This window comes from Geotrypetes seraphini, chromosome 10 (assembly GCF_902459505.1).
Source record: "Geotrypetes seraphini chromosome 10, aGeoSer1.1, whole genome shotgun sequence".
Lineage (NCBI taxonomy): Eukaryota > Metazoa > Chordata > Amphibia > Gymnophiona > Dermophiidae > Geotrypetes > Geotrypetes seraphini.
The window spans coordinates 76,396,099-76,414,294 of NC_047093.1; the positions used below are offsets into that span (position 1 = coordinate 76,396,099).

Consider the following 18,196-nt stretch of genomic DNA (forward strand, 5'->3'; position numbering starts at 1 on the left):
TTTACAAAGGTGCGCTATGCTAAACATGCGCTAAACGCTAACGTGTGCATGTTATCCTATGGACGCGTTAGCGGTTAGCACATGCGTTGATTTAGCGCACGCTAAAACGCTTAGTGCACCTTTGTAAAAGAGGGCCTAAGGTATCCTTTTACTAAGCTGTAGCAAAAAATTGACCTTAGCATGCCCTTACGTACAAAGAAGGTCTTTCCCATGTGTCAAGGCACCCAGAGTAAAAAAAAAAGAAAATCAGTCATATTACAATAGCCATGTGCTAAATATTGCCATTAATGTGCACGTAGTAATATATAAGGGAGCAAACTTACCCCCTCCCTTTACAAAGCCGTGCAAGCATTTTTAGCGCCAGCCGCCACGGTAACAGCACCGACACTCATGAACGTGGGAGCTGTTACCGCTGTGGCCAGCACTAAAAATGCTAGCGTGGCTTTGTAAAGGAGGTGGTTAATGATTCCAACAATGTTGCAGTAGATAATAAGTTTGCTAATGATGAGCTTCACTAAGGGATACACCGGGAAGATAATTATTATCAAATAACAAGCCTCAAAACCAGGAAACAGGCTTCAAAGTATACCCCTATTGGGGCCAGAAGCCCAGCTCATATCACTGGCTTGTTCTTCACAGTCAGGTAAAACAGAACAGTAAAAAAAAAAAAAACCCCTCCTGTAAAAAGATCAGGAGAAAAAGACTGTTCTGCAAAAACCCGACTATCATTCCAAATCAGAGTCCCTTAGGCAAATCATTTGCAGTTTAAAAAAGTGTCACCATAAACCTCTCGAGCAAAGTAAGCACCTATCTTAAAGTCCTGGTTATCACACGAGTTAATGAAAAACTTCACATCCGATCCAAAGTAGTTTACTTTCAACAGTTTACACATCCAGCCGAAGAGGAAAACCAATCCCGACACGGGGCCCTTGTTTCGCGGTTTCCCGCTGCTTCAGGAGAAAAACGATCTGTCGTGACTGCTAAATGGCACTAAGATGGCGATGGGCTTCAGACGTACGACAAAAATTTCTAATCCAATCAGCAAGCTCCCTTGCCTTGCTTAGTTTTAAAGCATTGTCTCTCAAACTGCGTGCCACTAGAGATTCCAGAGTTCTACTTTATTTTTAAAAATTCCCCTTCATAAGTATCACTAGAACAAATGACATGTACGTCACATACGCAAGAGTCTGTCAATGTTAGGAGTGTGTGTGTGTGTGTGTAACACAACCGCCCAGACAAGCATCATTCTTTAACGTGATTGGCTCTTGAAAACTAACGGCAAGTAATTTTAGTTCTTTTTAAGCAGTAGTTATCCTAACTTGAGCAAACAAAGCAATGAAGGCTTTGTTACAGTTTGGATCTTCTTATCTTTGCAAACTTGGATTTTCAGCTCAGACAGAAATTAAATAGAAAAAAAGAGAACGCGGATGGTGGATGATGAAATGCGTGCTTGCTTGTTAACTATCAAGCCGTGGTTTGAGTTAAATTTGCACTAAAAAAAAAAAACATTCATCGCATTGATTAGCAATTTTATCCTATCTACTTTAGTGTCAGCATTGTGACAATCACCCATACATAGCTTAAAGAACTTTAAATAAATAACTCTCAAATTTAAGTTTTTATTGGTTTTGCAATTTAATAATTTCAATTTTAGTGTGCTGCGAAAAACATTTGCTCCGTTTAGTGTGCCAGAGCTATAAAAAAAAGTTTGAGGCACACTGTTTTAAAGAAACAGTTCTTATAACATCCCCCGATAATCCTTGTACAAAACATATCAGGGGGCACACGCTTTTCTGATGGCTAAAACCACATACACAATCTTAATTTGTACTTACAATATAAAGTTGTTCCCTGTATCTCTGTGTGCTGATCTCCTTCACATTGCTCTCGATATCAGCAGCTTCCTCATACAGCTTACAGGAGGAAGAGGTCACATGACTTTAATCCACTACAGCCAGCACTCTCGTGCCGTGCTGCTTAAAGGGCCAGATCACACTACTTTTCCAATGTGTTGCTATACAGAACTCATAGAAAGTTCAATAAAATGCAGCACTGTTTGGGGGGGGGGAACACCCTATTCATACTGCTTCTTCACTTTATTGCTTCAAAATGTTCATCAAAACCCTAATAGTTTAAAGTGATTCACTGTATTTCAATTTGCTGCTCTGCTTCACATTGTTCTCCCAATATCAATATACTTTCTCATGCAGCTGTCCAGAAGGAGACGTCACATAACATCTCTCACATACAGCAAGCTTAAAGAGCCAGTTCACACTGCTGTTCTAATGTGTTGATGCCAAGAGCTCCTAGAAACTTCAAAATTATGCAGCACTGCTTAAAAGACAATTCAAACTGCTTCGCCACTGCATTGATAAGAAATGCTCATCAAAAAAAAAAAAAAAAATTGTCATTCATTCACCCGATCTGAACAAAATGGAATTCACATTACTGTATTCCTATTCGCATCTCTCTTAATCTAATCTAATCTAATCCTTAGGTTTGTATACCGCATCATCTCCACGTTCGTAGAGCTCGGCACGGTTTACAGTAGATGAAATAGGAAGGACTACAACAAAGAGTTAGAGGTAAAAGTAAGAAGAATATTTAGAGGACTTGGGATGCCAGATATAAGAGTTTTTATACCAAAGTTGGAGAGAGGCTTACATTTTTGAGAAAGCCAGGTTTTCAGATGTTTGCAGAAAACTTGGAGAGAGCTCAAGTTCCGAAGAGGGGAGGTAAGGTTGTTCCAGAGCTCAGTGATTTTGAAGGGAAGGGAGGTCCCTAGCTTTCCTGTGTGGGAAATGCCTTTTAGCGAGGGGAAGGATAGTTTTAATTTGTGGGAGGATCTGGTGGTATTAGGGTTTGAGGAATTCCAAGAAAGAGGGATAAAGGGAGGGAGGATACCATGTAGGATTTTGAAAGACTTCCCACATTATAGTCTACAACCCATGGTTTTAGTCAAGGGAAATCTTGCCTCCCCGATCTACTGCATTTCTTTGAAGGTTGTAAATGAACCCGTGGATTAAGGTGAATCCAGTGGTGTAGCGAGGGTGAGAGGCCCCACCCTCATCTACACCTCCGCCTCCTCCCCGATTCCCCTATCGTGTGCGCTGCCCCCTTCCCTTCCCCCTTACCTCTAGTTGTGCACTGTTGAAAACAACAAGAACTTCAATATGCTCCTCATGACCCCATCGACTCTCTCTCTGATATTGCTTCTTGGGCACGGCACACAGAAGTGACATCGGTGGGAGAGACGACGCAGTTATAAGGAGCACATTCAAGTTGTTGCTCGCAGCGGTGAACAACTAGGAGGTACGGGGAAGGGTGCACACGCATGGTGAGGGGAGGAGTGGGAAGAGGTGGGGGCAGAGAGGAGGAGGGATGCCGGCGCCCCACCACCCCTTCTTTACTACGCCACTGGGTGAATCGATTGATATTGCATATTTAGAGTTTCAAAAGGCATTTGACAAAGTACCTCATGAAAGACTTCTACGGAAATTAGATAGTCATGGGATAGGAAGTAATGTTCTATTATGGATTAAGAACTGGTTGAAAGACAAAACAGAGTGGGTTGAAATGGTCAATATTCTCAATGGAGGAGGGTAAATAGTGGGCTTCCACAGGGGTCTGTCCTGGGACCGCTGCTTATTAACATATTTATCAATGATCTAGAGCAGCATCCCACAAACTTTCTCAAGTCGGGACACACCAAACGTAGTGGCCATGGCACAAGGCACCTGAAAGTGCACGGATGTCGATATCTGCGCATGCGCGAAGGCTCTCTAGATGGGCCTTGAGGTACCAGTGTGGGTGCCAGCAGGGAAGTGGGCCGGAGAGAAGAGGCACTGGTGCCAGCTGATTGCATACAGGACATGCCTCTCTCCGTGGAATGGAAAGGGTCAGTGGCGTACCTAGGGTATGTGGCACCCGGGGCCCATCATATTTTGACACCCCCCCATCTATATGAAAAATATGATTTTTAGTAACATTCCACATATCGCACAACAAGAGTGTACCTAGGAAAAGGCAGCATCTTAAACACTGCAGTGAGCACTAGAACACCAACACATACATTGTAAAACTAAACAAGCCAGATCCTGCACAATTGATCCTGTACTGTCGATGCTATCAGAAAGCCATGTCCCTTTCATACACACAGACAGATACACCCTCGACCAATATGGAATAATCACAAACTGAAAATAGAAATATGTAGACAAAAGTTAAACTGAACCGCCAAGAAACCAGACCCTGGATACAATGCAACACCACAAAAACAGTAACACATGTCCTCTAATACAGTGCAAAATATAAAGACAGTAGATGTAAATTTGAAAAAACTGATACATAACAATCACCACTTTACAAATTAACAAATAAAAATAAAACAAATAATGAGAAATAAAAAATACCATTTTATTGGACTAATCCCCGTAAGCTCGGTCCCCATCCCCGAAAATCACCTGATTCCATCCACACAAGCCTTGAATTGTTTATATTAAAGTATAAAAAGAAACAATATTCTGTACAATTGTCAATTTATAAATCAGCGTCTTCTCCCCACTCTCTTCCCCATTTCCCTTCAGCATCCTCAGCCCACTCTCTCTCTCCACTTTCCTTCAGCGCACGCACATAAAAACAAGCAAGTAATTTTATATCATTTTCATTCTATTCATTCATAGAAATTAAAGTCTAGATAATGTCAGTCACATAACAAAACATGATTTTACAAAAATAATTCCCTGCACAGTCAAGCCTGCAAGGATTACTAGATGTCTTTCAGCAGCTCCCCTCCCTCCCTCCCCCTTACCTTTGTGGCCAAGTCAAAATTATCTACCAACAATAAAATTTTAAAAACACAAAGCACGCTGTACGCAGAGAAAATGTTAATTATCATTTATATTCCGCGGGTTTTCAAAGAGGTCAAGGCAGATGATTTTATGCAATGTCACCTCAGTAACAACTATACAAAAATAGACAAATATTCCCCCTCCCTTTTTACTAAACCGCGATAGCGGTTTTTAGCGCAGGGAGCTGCGCTGAATGCCCCACGCTGCTCTCGACGCTCATAGGCTCCCTGCGCTAAAAAAATGCTATTGCAGTTTAGTAAAAGGGGGGCCATAGTGCAAAATATAGACAGCAGATATAAATTCTCAAAACGGACACATTTTGATCACTAAGTTGAAAATAAAATCATTTTTCCTACCTTTTTGTCTGGTGACTTCATGAGTCTCTGGTCCTTCTTCTTTCTTCTCCTGCCCCCCCTCTTTCTTTCTCTCTCCCCCTGGCTCCCCTCTTTATTTCTGCCTTTCTTTCTCTCTCCCCCTGGCCCCCCTCTTTAATTCTGCCTTTCTTTCTCTCTCTCCCTGGCCCCCCTCTTTATTTCTCTCTCCCCCTGGCCCTCCTCTTTCTTTCTGCCTTTCTTTCTCTCCCCCTTGACCCCCTCTTTATTTCTGCCTTTCTTTCTCTCTCCCCCTGGCCCCCCTCTTTCTTTCTGCCTTTCTTTCTCTCCCCCTTGACCCCCTCTTTATTTCTGCCTTTCTTTCTCTCTCCCCCTGGTCTCCCTCTTTCTTTCTGCCTTTCTTTCTCTCTTCCCCTGACCCCCTATTTATTTCTGCCTTTTTTCTCCCCCCCCCATGGCCCCCTCTTTATTTCTGTCTTTCTTTCTCTCCCCCTGGCCCCCCTCTTTATTTTGCCTTTCTTTCTCTCTCCCCCTAGCCCCCACAAAGCCATCGTGCCAATTTCTCCACTTCCACGATTCTTTCCCTACCCTCACTCCCAAGCCATCAGCCGATTTCTCCTTGCTCCTTCCCCGATGTCCTGATGTCCTGAACTTCATCGGGCAGCAGCAGCATTCACAATTCACTGCTGTTGCCCGCTTCAGGCCTTCCTCTCTGTCGGGTCCTGTCTTCATGAAAACAGGAAGTAGGCAGGACCCGGCAGAGAGGAAGGCCTGAACCGGCAACAGTAGCGAATTGTAAAAGCTGCTGCTGCCCGAAGAAGGTAATGGAGCACCGAGGCAGACCGCTTCTCGCCTCTCCCAGCCGAACCCCCGCTGACCCTCCTATCTCTCCCCCCCCAAGTGAACCTTTCCGACCCTCCCAGCGAAAGCAGCAAACCTCCCTCCAGTAGCGTCGGCTACTTCGTGGCTTTCTCCTCCCTCTGCCTCATCACTGATGACGTCATCAGTGAGGCGGCAGAAGGAGGAGAAAGCCACGAAGCAGCGACGCTACTGGAGGGAGGTTTGCTGCTTTTGCTGGGAGGGTCGGAAAGGTTCACTTGGGGGGGGAGAGATAGGAGGGTCAGCGGGGGTTCAACTGGGAGGGGGGAGAAGCGTCTGCCTCGGTGCTCCAAGGCCTGGTGCCATTACCTTTTTCGGTAATGGCGCCGATGCTGCTTTCGCTGGGAGGGTGGGAGCGCGATAGGGACCGGGCCAGCTGTGCACCCCCCCCTAAGGCTGCACCCGGGGACCTCCCCCCCTCCCCCCTTGGTACGCTACTGGAAAGGGTAGATGTGAAACGCTTGTACACTTATTCCAAAAATACTAGGACTAGGGGGCATGTGATAAAGCTACTAAGTAGTAGATTTAAAACAAACCAGACAAAATATTTCTTCACACAACATGTAATTAAACTCTGAAAGTCATTACCGGAGAATGTGGTGAAATCAGTTAGCTTAGCAGGGTTAGGTTTAAAAAAAAGGTTTGGCTAATTTCCTAAAAGAGAAGTCCATAGGCCATTATTGAATTGACGGGGAAAATCCACTGCTTATTCCTAGGATAAGGAGCATAAAATCTGTTTTACTACTTGGGATCTAGCTAGGGACTGGGTTGGCCACTGTTAGAAACAGGATACTGGGCTTGTTTGACCTTTGGTCTGTCCCAGTATGGCAATTTTTATGTCCTTAAGCCATTTGGAATAAGTTTTCAACTTGAATATACAAAATTGTTCACGTTGTCAGTTTTTTTCTCAAATCACCTCCTCTATTATTTAGCCTTATCTGTTCGATAACAAAACATCTTAGTTCTCCAAATTGATGCGGTAATAGCTGACAATATTGCACCATCGGGGCTTCCATTTTCTGATGGGTAATGCAATATTTTGTGTTCAGCCATGCAGATTTTCAACATCTGTGAAGTTTGCTCAATATAGATATAATCACATGGGCATCTTACCACATAGATCACTCACTTAGATATACAGGAGGTAGTACTGTTCAAATTAATTTTAACATTCCCTCTTTGCCATTCAAGGACTTGGGTCTTCTCTGTTATATCACAAATGGTACACATCCCACATCTATGTCTTGTACCTTTCTCATGTCTAACAGTCCACACATCCGGTTTACAGAATTGATCAGCTAGATTCTTGTTCCTAGCGAATGATACCATGAATCATGTGTCCACAAACAATGGGTTATGCTGTACTCTAGCAGCCCCTTCCCAAATACCTTAAAACCGTGAATAATGTTTCCTCTCCATATTTATAGGTATTTGGGTTATAGCCCTCGTAAATGCAGTAAATTTGTGAATAAACAATCCCTACATATTCGTGGGCAAGGATTAAGACACATATATACAGTCATATATCCAAAATATGGCAATTTGCCATATTTTGGATATTCGAGTTGAAAACTGTTATTCCAAATGGCATAAATGCTGCAATTGAATGGCAAGTCTTTTTTCAAATGAGTTGTATATCAAATAACCCCTTCCTTCCGACTCCTGCACTGGTTGCCGATGGAGGTACGTGCGACGTTTAAGCTGGGATATTTTTGCTTTCAGGTACTATCCGGTTTAGCCCCTAAATATATAACTGACCTCTTCTCCTTCTCAACCAATACACATAAGAGAAGCCCACACCTGAAGTTTGTCTCCCCACCGGTTAGAGGATATAAATTTAAAAGACACCATCAACATCTTCTCTCTTACCAAGCAGCATTATGGGGCAAAGACCTGGAAAAATTACTTATGCATGCAAATAACTATGGTGAATTTAGGAAACACCTAAAAAAACATATCTGTTCTCGAAGTACCTAGGTAGCTGATCTGCACAATCTCTCCTACAACAACTGATCTCATAAACTGTTAGTCACTAATCTCCAACTATGTAAGTTCTACTCAATTTGTAGGATTTTTTCAATCATTGTAAACCGCATAGAACTTCACGGTCCTGTGGTATATAAACTATTATTATTATTATAATGTGGGAAGTCAAGCGGATGGTCTCTCAAAGCTGATCTGTATAAGAGATGAGAATAGGAATAATGTGAATTCCATTTTGTTCAGATCGGGTGAATGAATGACAAATTGTTTTAATGAGCATTTCTTATCAATGCAGTGGAGAAGCAGTGTGAATTGTCTTTTAAGCAGTGCTGCATAATTTTGAAGTTTCTATGAGCTCTTGGTATCAACACATTAGAACAGCAGTGTAAACTGGCTCTTTAAGCAGCATAGCACAAGTGTGCTTGCTGTGAGAGATGGTGAGAGTCTCCTTCTGGACAACTGCATGAGGAAATCTATTGATTCTGGGAGAATAATGTGAAATAGCAGCAAATTAGAATACAGTGAATCACTATTAGGTTTTTGATGAACATTTTGTATCAATAAAGCGGAGAAGCAGTGTGAACTGGGGTTTGTTTGTTCCCCCCCCCCCCCCCAAAGCAGTGCTGCATTTTATTGAACTTTCTATGAGCTCTGTGTATCAACACACTGGAAAAGTAGTGTGATCTGGCCCTTTAAACAGCACGACACGAGAGTGCTGGCTGTAGTGGAGAAAAGTCATGAGACATCTTCCTCCTGTAAGCTGTATGAGGAAGCTGCTGCTATCAGGAGAGCAATGTGAAAGAGATCAGAGATACAGGGAACAACTTTAAGTTATAAGTACAAATTAAGATTGTGCATGTGGTTTTAACCATCAGAAAAGCGTGTGCCCCCGATATGTTTTCTACAAGGATTATCAGAGGATGTTATAAGAACCGTTTCTTTAAAACTAAATAAGGCAAGGGAGCTTGCTGGTTGGATTAGCATTTCTTGGTATTTGCTTGAAGCCCATGGTCATCTTAGTGCAATTTAGCAGTCACAACAGATCGTTTTTCTCCTGAAGCAGCAGGAAGCCGTGAAAAATGGGGCCCTTGTTGGGATTGGTTTTGTCTCTCTGGCTGGATGTATACTGTATTTCCCCATGTATAGGCTGTGGTCTAAACATGGGTTTTACAATCTGAAGTTGTGGGTTGGTGGGGCGGCCTATCTAAAGACATCGTAGATAAGCCGCCCCATTAGTAGAGCAGTCACCTGTACAGAAGATGTGGTTACAAGGAAAGAAATGTGAGAGTCATTAGAAGACAGTTTTTAATGAACATTGCGCACTGATGGACACTAAGGGCCTTTTCTATCAAACTGCGCTAGCAATTTTTAACGCAGAGAGCTGCGCTGCTCCCAACGCTCATAGGAATTCTATGAGCATCGGGAGCAGTGCGGGCCATTCAGCGCGGTTCACCGCACTACAAACTGCTAGCGCAGTTTGATAGAAGAGGCCCTTAGTCACTTTATTTTGCACTGGGTACGGCAGAGCCTAATAGGAACATGCACTTTGAAGGAAGAGTGCTTTGAAATAAATGAACTTGGCTTTGGAAATACAAAGGATAGCAAAAGCCAAAAGAACTTTTCGTTTATACATTCAGCTTCATTAGATAAAATCTAAGCTCTTTGTACAGCTTTTTGAAGTTTGGCTCATAGCCGTTTGATGGTTCACTAAGCACTTTATTTTGTATAGAACACATTGTGGTTTATAACATTTATTTGATGTTTTATGTTATTTAATGTGATTTTGATAGCATGGATTGTATGTAGTATGATTTTAAAGAAATGAATTTACAATAAAGAAATTAATTAAAAAACTAATAAGAGGGTAATTGATGTATAGAATTATAGAGTGATTACCAGGAAGTAAGTTTAAATACCCCGTTTTTGTTATAGTTTTTCACTAGCACATCATATTTTTTGTGATGAGGCTCATTATACTGTACATAATTATAAATGTTAATTGGGCGATATATCATGCATTTAAAGGATAAACATATAAGGAGGGTTAACGACAGTTATCTGTTTTTTTATGCTACAGACATTATTTACGGTGATTAATATCAGTCTTTATCATGCCAAGACATTGTACTAATCATCCAGATAGTTTCTGTTACATCTGTGATTCATTCACGATGAAAGCACAACGTTGCCCAATTACCGTAGATCTGAAGAAGGTATACAAATTGTACTTTGGCTGTCCACTGGGTGACCAGGATAAGTCTTGAGCTCCATATATCATCTGTACCAGTTGGTCCAACGGACTTCGTGACTGGCTCAGTCGACGAAAGGCAGCGATGTCATTTGCAATCCCAAAGATATGGAGGGAACCAAGAGACCATATTAAAGATTACGACTTTTGCCTTGTGAATACAAGTGGATTCTCAGCTAAAACTAAGCACAAAATTATATATCCTACTCTGGATTCTCCTATTAGACCTGTCCCTCATGATGACTCACTGCCTGTCCCTGTACCTCCTCAAGATGGACTTGCTTATGTGGAACATGATGAGGAATGTGATTATGATACTGCAGCAGGTCACAATCCAGAATTATCTGATCCTGATTATGTGAATGATGAAGATTCAGAACCAGAAACTTTTACACAAGCTAAGCTCAATGATCTTATTCGTGATCTAAATCTTTCAAAAGAAAAAGCAGAACTTCTTGCTTCAAGGCTTAAGCAAAAGCACTTGCTTGCAAAAGATGATAATATAACTCATTACAGAAAAATGAATCATAACTTAACAACATTCTTCACTGTAAATGGCAGCTCATTGTGCTTTTGTCATGATAAATGGGCTCTTCAAAAGTTTCTCACAAGTGCATTGTCCAGATGAATGGCGTAACTTCATTGATTCTTCATAGAGAAGCTTGAAGGCAGTGTTACTGCACAATGGAAATTCCAAACCAAGAACAGTACTCCCCCGAAATTCGAAGGGGTTACATTCTCAGAGTGATTGCAAATGTTGAAAAACCGCGAAAATCGGATGAGTACTGTAATCAGTGCATGGAAGACAAAACACCTAAAAACCCTCGTCGCCTGCTTGCCCCTAAACCTCATGCTCTTGGCACTCCCCCTCCTCCTCCTCTCTTGCTCTGGACCCGCCTTCTCACCAACACCAGACAGCTTCAACCAAACAAATGCAGTTCTTTCTCCCTCTTCAGCTGAATTGCCTGCCTTTGGATATTATCATGAGGCTCTCTCCTCTCTCTCCCACACACGCGTCTGCCCACAGAATTGCTTGTCCTTAGCTGTCGCTTCCATTCAGCAGCAATTTTACCTTCAGGGAAAATCCACAAATTACTAAGTCGGTGAATTCAGAACCGTGAATTCGTGAGGGTATACTGTATACCAATTGCCCATTCTGCTCATCTAAAGGAGTTTTATGAGAATTTGAAGAATTTACTAGAAGCAATCAGTTATAAAACACACCAGTGGAACATCTGTGGTGATCTGAAGGTCATTGGCATGTTAATGGGAATGCAAAGAGGATTCCTGTGCTTGTGGGATTAGCAGATCTACAGCTGAACATTATGTCAAGCATCTCTGGCAGCTGAGGGATACCTATAACCCAGGGACAAGCAGTGTGAAATTTATGCCATTGGTGGATCCTCATAAAATATTTCTTCTATCTCTTCATATCAAGCTGGGGTTAATGAAGAACCTGGTAAAGGCCATGGGTAAAGCAAACTCGCCAGGTTTTCAATATCTCGTTAAAAAATTTCCCAAAAATCAGCACTGCAAAACTGAAGGAAGGGATAGTTATAGGCCTACAGATCAAATCCGTTATACAGGATGAAGATTTTAAGTAATTACTCTCAGCAGCTGAGCTTGAAGCTTGGGAGGCATACAAGTGGTTAGTGGAAACTTTCCGGGCAACCATAAGTCTCCTTCATACAAGGAAGGAGTTCAGAATCTCCTTGACTCATATCAGAAATTTGGCTGTCACATGTCATTAAAAATATACTTTTTGCACTCACATCTTGACTTTTTTCTGGAAAATCTTGGTATGGCGAGTGATGAACAAGGAGAATGTTTTCACCAGGACATTAGTTAATGGAGCGTCACTACCAAGATTTCTAGAATAAAAGTATGATGGCTGACTACTGCTGGTTGTTGTGCCGTGACAATCCAGACACAACTCACAAAAAGAAATCATAATCTAAGCATTTTTAAAGAAATATTGGTTGTTAAGTGACATAGTCCAGTATAATTATGCTGTGTGCTTATTTGACTTTGGACCAAAGATACTGAAACATTTCTTTAAGTTGATGCTGCAATTCTTACAACGCTATAAACTAACATTACCGTAGTCATAACTAAAAGTTTATGTGACTGAGAAAAACTAATAGCAGATCTGAAATCAGCGTGAAAAACTGATTTAGAAAAATGTGCTGTGTTGTCAGATGATTCCCCCCAAAAAATTTTGTTGCCTCCTGGAAGGCGACTGCATTTCAACCTGAAGGTCATAGCTGGTTTATGCATAATAGCTGTTAACACCGATAGGGAAATGCTGAAATTTGACGACACTGGAAAGACACATGGCATTACAGGTTATCTGCCCTTTTGGGTTAGACTAAAATTTAGCTGCATTCTTTTAGTAGCTTTTAAATTTAGGTGATTGAATCAATCTTTCAGTACCTTTACGACGACTGGTTCACTCTGTCACTGAATCTTTAGCAGGGACCTCCAGGGATTTGAATATTAAGATTAGAAAAAGAATAATGATTGCTCAAGTAAGTTTTAATGTCACTGTATTTCCCAAAAAAGTGCATCCAGTACAAAAGAGCACACAAGGATTACCGAAAGCAAAGAGCCAATCGGAAAACAGAAACTAAGATTACTAGAAATACAAGACAAGCTAGGAATGGGCTGGCCTAAGCAGATTTTCAAAAGGCAGAATATTTCTTTCTGGAAGGAAGTTTCCCAACCTGAAGTTCACAGATTGAAAGGGTAACTGGTACCTAATAGTTGCACTTCTCCCTCCATATTCGTAGGGGATACGTTCAAAGACAGCCCACGAATACAAAAAAAAAATCCCCGCAAATAACTTTTCCTATCATATTTGCAGGTTTTTGGTATAACCCCCGCGAATACCGTGAAATCGCAAATAAAAATCATAGTTATTTGCGATTGCTTTTAAAAACTGACCATGAAGTTACTGTAACACGTACCGAAGGAGAGGCAATACCAGACCATGCTGAAACAAGTACTAAAATGTTATCTCTGTATACTTTTCTCCGACGCTGAAGTTTACCTGACCATGCTGAAAAAACAAAACAAAAATGCGCTGAACTTTTTTGGCATTCCAGGATGATATCATTTGGGAAGCAGAGCCATCAAGACAAAAACCACGAATAACCGAAGTCGTGAATATGGAGGGAGAAAAAATGCTGAAATTTAACAATTGAAAGAATCCTGTCATTTTGAGGTTTATTCCTGTCACTTCAGGTTAGAAAAGATGAATTGACAAGGGAGATGTTTATATTTACCATTTCAAACAAATGCACCTCCTGCAGCCTCAATCATCAAAAGTTTCATGCTGAAATACAAAGCTTTATATGCTAGTATCAAAATAACAGTTGCTGTTTTTAATAGCCAGAAGCTGAAAATTCCCTATCATTTTGCTTTCTAAAATGGTAACACTCATTTTGCCCTTCTGACACCTCCGAGCACCCTGCCTCAGCCAGTTATTTTCAAGGTATCGCTGACAAATACTAATGAGACATATTTGCATATTTTGGCTGCAACATCTACACATCTTCCTCATGCAATATTTATTAGGGATTTCCTGAAGAAAAAAAAGTGTCTGGCTAGAAGATTCCAAGAGCTATTTTTAGCATTCTAGACTACTCTTTCCTAATCTGGTACTGCAGCCTCACCAAGCAGATCTAATTTGCAAGCTAACAGCGCAATATGCATCAGATATTTGCATACTGATAGCCAGTGGCATACCTAGGGTATGTGGCCCATCATTTTTTGACACACCCCCCCCCCCCAATGTAAAAAAATATTTTTTGTAATAACCAAGAAACTGAATAAATGGTCATAATAGAAACAGGCAGTGAAAATTTTCTTTTATTGAACCTCATATATGTAACCATTATTCCAAACATACCATAACATAACATAAATTATGTCTGAATTGTCATGACATCAGAAGTACATATGGAATAGTTGCAGGTGATGCTTGGGACAGTTCTGATTGTGTTAGTTCGGTTTTATGTGTTTTTTGAATAGAAGGGTTTTTATTTCTTTTTTGAAGGTTTTGTAGTTTGTGGTCGAGGTCAATAGGTTGTAGAGTTGGGGGTCGAGTGTTGGAGCTCGAATGGCTAGGAGGTTGTCGAACTGTTTTTTTCTTTTGACGTTTTTGGTTGGAGGGTGTGTGAATGGTGCGTGAGTCCTCCTATGTCTGGTTGAGGTGGATTGAATTATTTAGCTGAAGAAATTAGTTAGCCCCCCCCCATTCCACACATATTAATTCTCTTCCATTTTTGCTTCCATTATAAAAAACACTGATAAGTTCTCAGAAAAAAAATACATTAAAATAAGAAGTGAAAACAAAGGCCCCTATAGATGAGAACATAACATAAGAATAGCCTAACTGGGTCAGACCAATGGTCCATCATGCCCAGTAGCCCATTCTCATGGTAGCCAATCCAGGACACTAATACCTAGTCAAAACCCAAAGAGTAGCAACATTCCATGCTACCGATCCAGGGCAAGCAGACACTTCCCCCATGTCTTAATAACAGATTATGGACTTTTCCTCCAGGAATTTGTCCAAATCTTTCTTAAAACCAGCTACACTATCTGCTTTTACCATAACTTCTGGCCACTTCATTTTTAAACTGAGATCTTTCCTTCCAAACAGAGACTTTGCTAGATGTCATATACAGCACAAGGTAACTTCACACGGACTTAGCTGTGCAGGAAATGTGAATCTCCTCATACACCCACCATATAGTGCAAAAATGTGCAAAGGTCTGGTTTTTTCTTTCGATCACTAAATAGACTAATGCCACACAAGCAGCGCTGTTACAAACATATTCTGTAGGTCAGTGCTAAGGTTAACAAAGTTTCCTTCCTTGGACCAGAAGGAGATACTGACAAACCACTGGAAGAGATCCCAAAACAACTATCCAGGAACAACACCCAAAGACCCACTCAGTGTGTGAACCAGTTGAGTGGAGTGGACTAACTGGGGGGTAGAAATGGGCCCGGAGTTTGCTCAGCAGAATTTCCCAGATCACCTCTTCCTCTCAACACATTGACACGCTGCCACCACCACCACTAGGAACACCTCCCCGGGTAGGCCAGCAATGCTATAAACTTTATAAAACACATTATTATATTTTCTTATAAAGCACATATTTTAACTGAACTCTCCGACATCCTCAGCCTTTCCATTCACAAAAATAGAAGGAAGAAAAGTTTCCATTTCCTGCTGTCTCATGTCCCCGGCCTATACAATATTTTTCTTCTGCAGACCCTTCAAAAATCTGACCAAATCCTTCTTTCACTTGCATTATAAAGTACTGAGGATGCCATCTCTCTCCAATCCCAGGTCCTAAAGTCTAAGACAGTAGCGCAAACTAGTGATGCCAGATTCAGGAAAAAAAATTTTGATTCAATTCAGCCTATTGAATTGGTTTATCGATTCAATTTTCCTGCCCAATTGGGTGTTTTTTTTCAAACATCCTGGTGGGTTTATTTTATAGCTTTTTCACCCCCCTTTGGCTTCTCCTAACCACACTGGCGCTGGCGCTGTGGTGTAAATAAAATAAAGAAGCAAAAAGGACTTTTCCTCTCTCTGTTAAATCCTAGCTCACGTTTGCGGTCTAACACCAGCTTTGGCAGGATACACATTTCAAATCTGACATATTGTAATCACAAAACAGAAAATAAAATTAGTTTTTCTACCTTTTGTTGTCTGGTTATTTTTCAAATCTTGTTGGTCCAAGGCTCTGGTTGTCTTCTGATAACTTGCTTGCCAGAGTCTCCTTCTTTCTTCTTTCTCCGTGCTAACCATCCATCTGCCATCTCTGTCCTCCCCTTCCGTTTCTCTTCCCTCCCCTGGATGTCTGGCATCTTTTCTTTCTTTTGTCTCACTCCACAGATCCACCTTTTCTTAACTACCCTTTCATCCAGCAGTTCTCCCTCCTTCCCCACCACCCCAGTGTCCACCATCTCTCCCTTTCTTTTCCCAACTACCCTCCTAACCAGTATCTCTTTCCCCCCCCTCCACACCATCCCTTGTGTCCAACTTCTCTCCCTTTCTGTTCCTTCCCTCCCTAAAACCCATGTCCATCATCTCTCTCTCTCTCCTCTATTTTCAGACCCATTATTTCTTCCCACCCAAAGTCCGGCATATGCACGTCTCTTTGAACCCCTCCCCCTTCCCTCCGTGTACTTCTACACCAGGGCCCCCCTCCCCTGAAGGCCTGCCCCCCTTAAAGGTCTGCATCCCACCTCTGAAGGCCTGTCCCCCCCTTGAAGGTCTGCCTGCCTGCCTGCTCCCCTTGAAGGCCTGCCCCCCCTGAAGGCCTGTCCCCACCCTTGAAGGCCTGCACCCCCCCTGAAGGCCTGCATCCCCCCGAAGGCCTGCCTGCCTGTTCCCCTTGAAGGCCTGCCCCCCTTGAAGGCCTGTCCCCCCCGAAGGCCTGCACCCCACGAAGACTGCACCCCCCTCGAAGGCCTGTCCCCCTGCCCCCCCTTGAAGGCCTGCACCCCCCCAAAGGCCTACACCCCCCCCAAAGGCCTACACCCCACCCCAAAGGCCTGTCCCCCCCCCTTGAAGGCCTGCCTGCCTGTTCCCCTTGAAGGCCTGTCCCCCCCTTGAAGGCCTGTGCCCTCCCTTGAAGGCCTGTCCCCCCCCGAAGGCCTGTCACCCCCCTGAAGGCCTGCCTGTCCCCCTTGAAGGCCTGTTCCCCCCGATGGCCTGCACCCCCCCCCCCCAGAATGGCTTGTCCCCCCTTTGAAGGCTTGCCTGCCTATTCTCCATGAAGGCCTGTCCCCCTGAAGGCCTGTCTCCCGCCCCTCCACAAGGTCTGCCTGCCCGCCCCACCCTGAAGGACTGCTGCCCCCACCACTACCTCGAAGGACCGCTCGGCCCAACCACCACCACCACCACGAAGCACTGCTCATTCCCCCGGCCTCCCCGCTTCATTTCCCTGGGGAAACAGCCTGCAGCAAGATCGTGCGATGCCAGCGATCTTTGCTTGCTTCGGCTGTTTCCTCCGCTGCAGTCCCGCCCCGCGCGATCTTGCTGCAGGCTGTTTCCAGACTCAGCACGGGGGGGGAACCAGACCGGACTGGGAGCACCCGGGGCGGTCCGCCCCCACGCCCCCCCCTTGGTATGCCACTGCTGATAGCACAAACACTGGCATACAAGCAGAACATATACAACCCAGGTTGTACAAAAAGTGAGGCATGCCAGGCATTAGTGCTAGAGGTAATTATGGGAAAAACATCTTAAATCTATCGATGGGTCCTTGTCCCATGTGATTTACTTCAATATTTTTCAATAAGTACTTTACACTAAGTCCTTTTTTTCAACCAGGAGCTGGAAAAGACCTCAACAATCCCAGTATCAGTCCAATACCTGCTAGATTCCTGAGGACACCAAAATTCATATATAAAACAAAAGGGAAAAGAAACTTTCAATTATTGCTTTGTCAGATATGGCTTTGTACAATAAATTCTGAACAGTATACTGTACAGTAGAGTTCTTTTCCTTAAGGGCCTGAAAGAAAGCTGGGTTTTCAGGATATGTATAAAAGTTATTTGCTCAAGAATGTATTTGGGCATACACAGTTCTTTGATCAAAATGTAAGTCTGCATAGTTTGGTCTAAGGTGAACATGAAAACAGTACAAGTTGAGGAGGATTGGGATATGGGTCGAGGACTAGCTCAACAGCTAGCTGAATCAACTGATTATACTGGCTAGCTGAGAGAAGGGAAGATCTAAAGCTAAGGGTCATTATCAGACAGCTGTAGACATTCATGGGCCTCAAAAGAATAGTGTTGCACATTGCTGTCTGTGCAGGAAAAAGGGACCAAGCCCTAAGACATACAGTATGCCAGTCAGTGACAACCCTGCCACTGGAAAC

At 42.8% G+C, this 18,196-nt stretch overlaps 1 protein-coding gene across 6 annotated transcripts in view; it reads right to left on the reverse strand.

The window, feature by feature from the left end:
• Positions 1–18,196, reverse strand: part of NEK6 (NIMA related kinase 6) — a 376,321-nt gene that overhangs the window by 256,676 nt on the left and 101,449 nt on the right. Inside the window, exon 1 of one of the 6 annotated variants that reach the window (XM_033960764.1) lies at positions 1,836–1,925. The exons of the other annotated variants lie outside the window; for them this stretch is intronic. The gene's annotated coding sequence lies outside the window, so the exon portion shown is untranslated. Of the gene's footprint in view, positions 1–1,835; positions 1,926–18,196 lie in introns of those variants that run through there. 6 annotated transcript variants of the gene reach the window in all.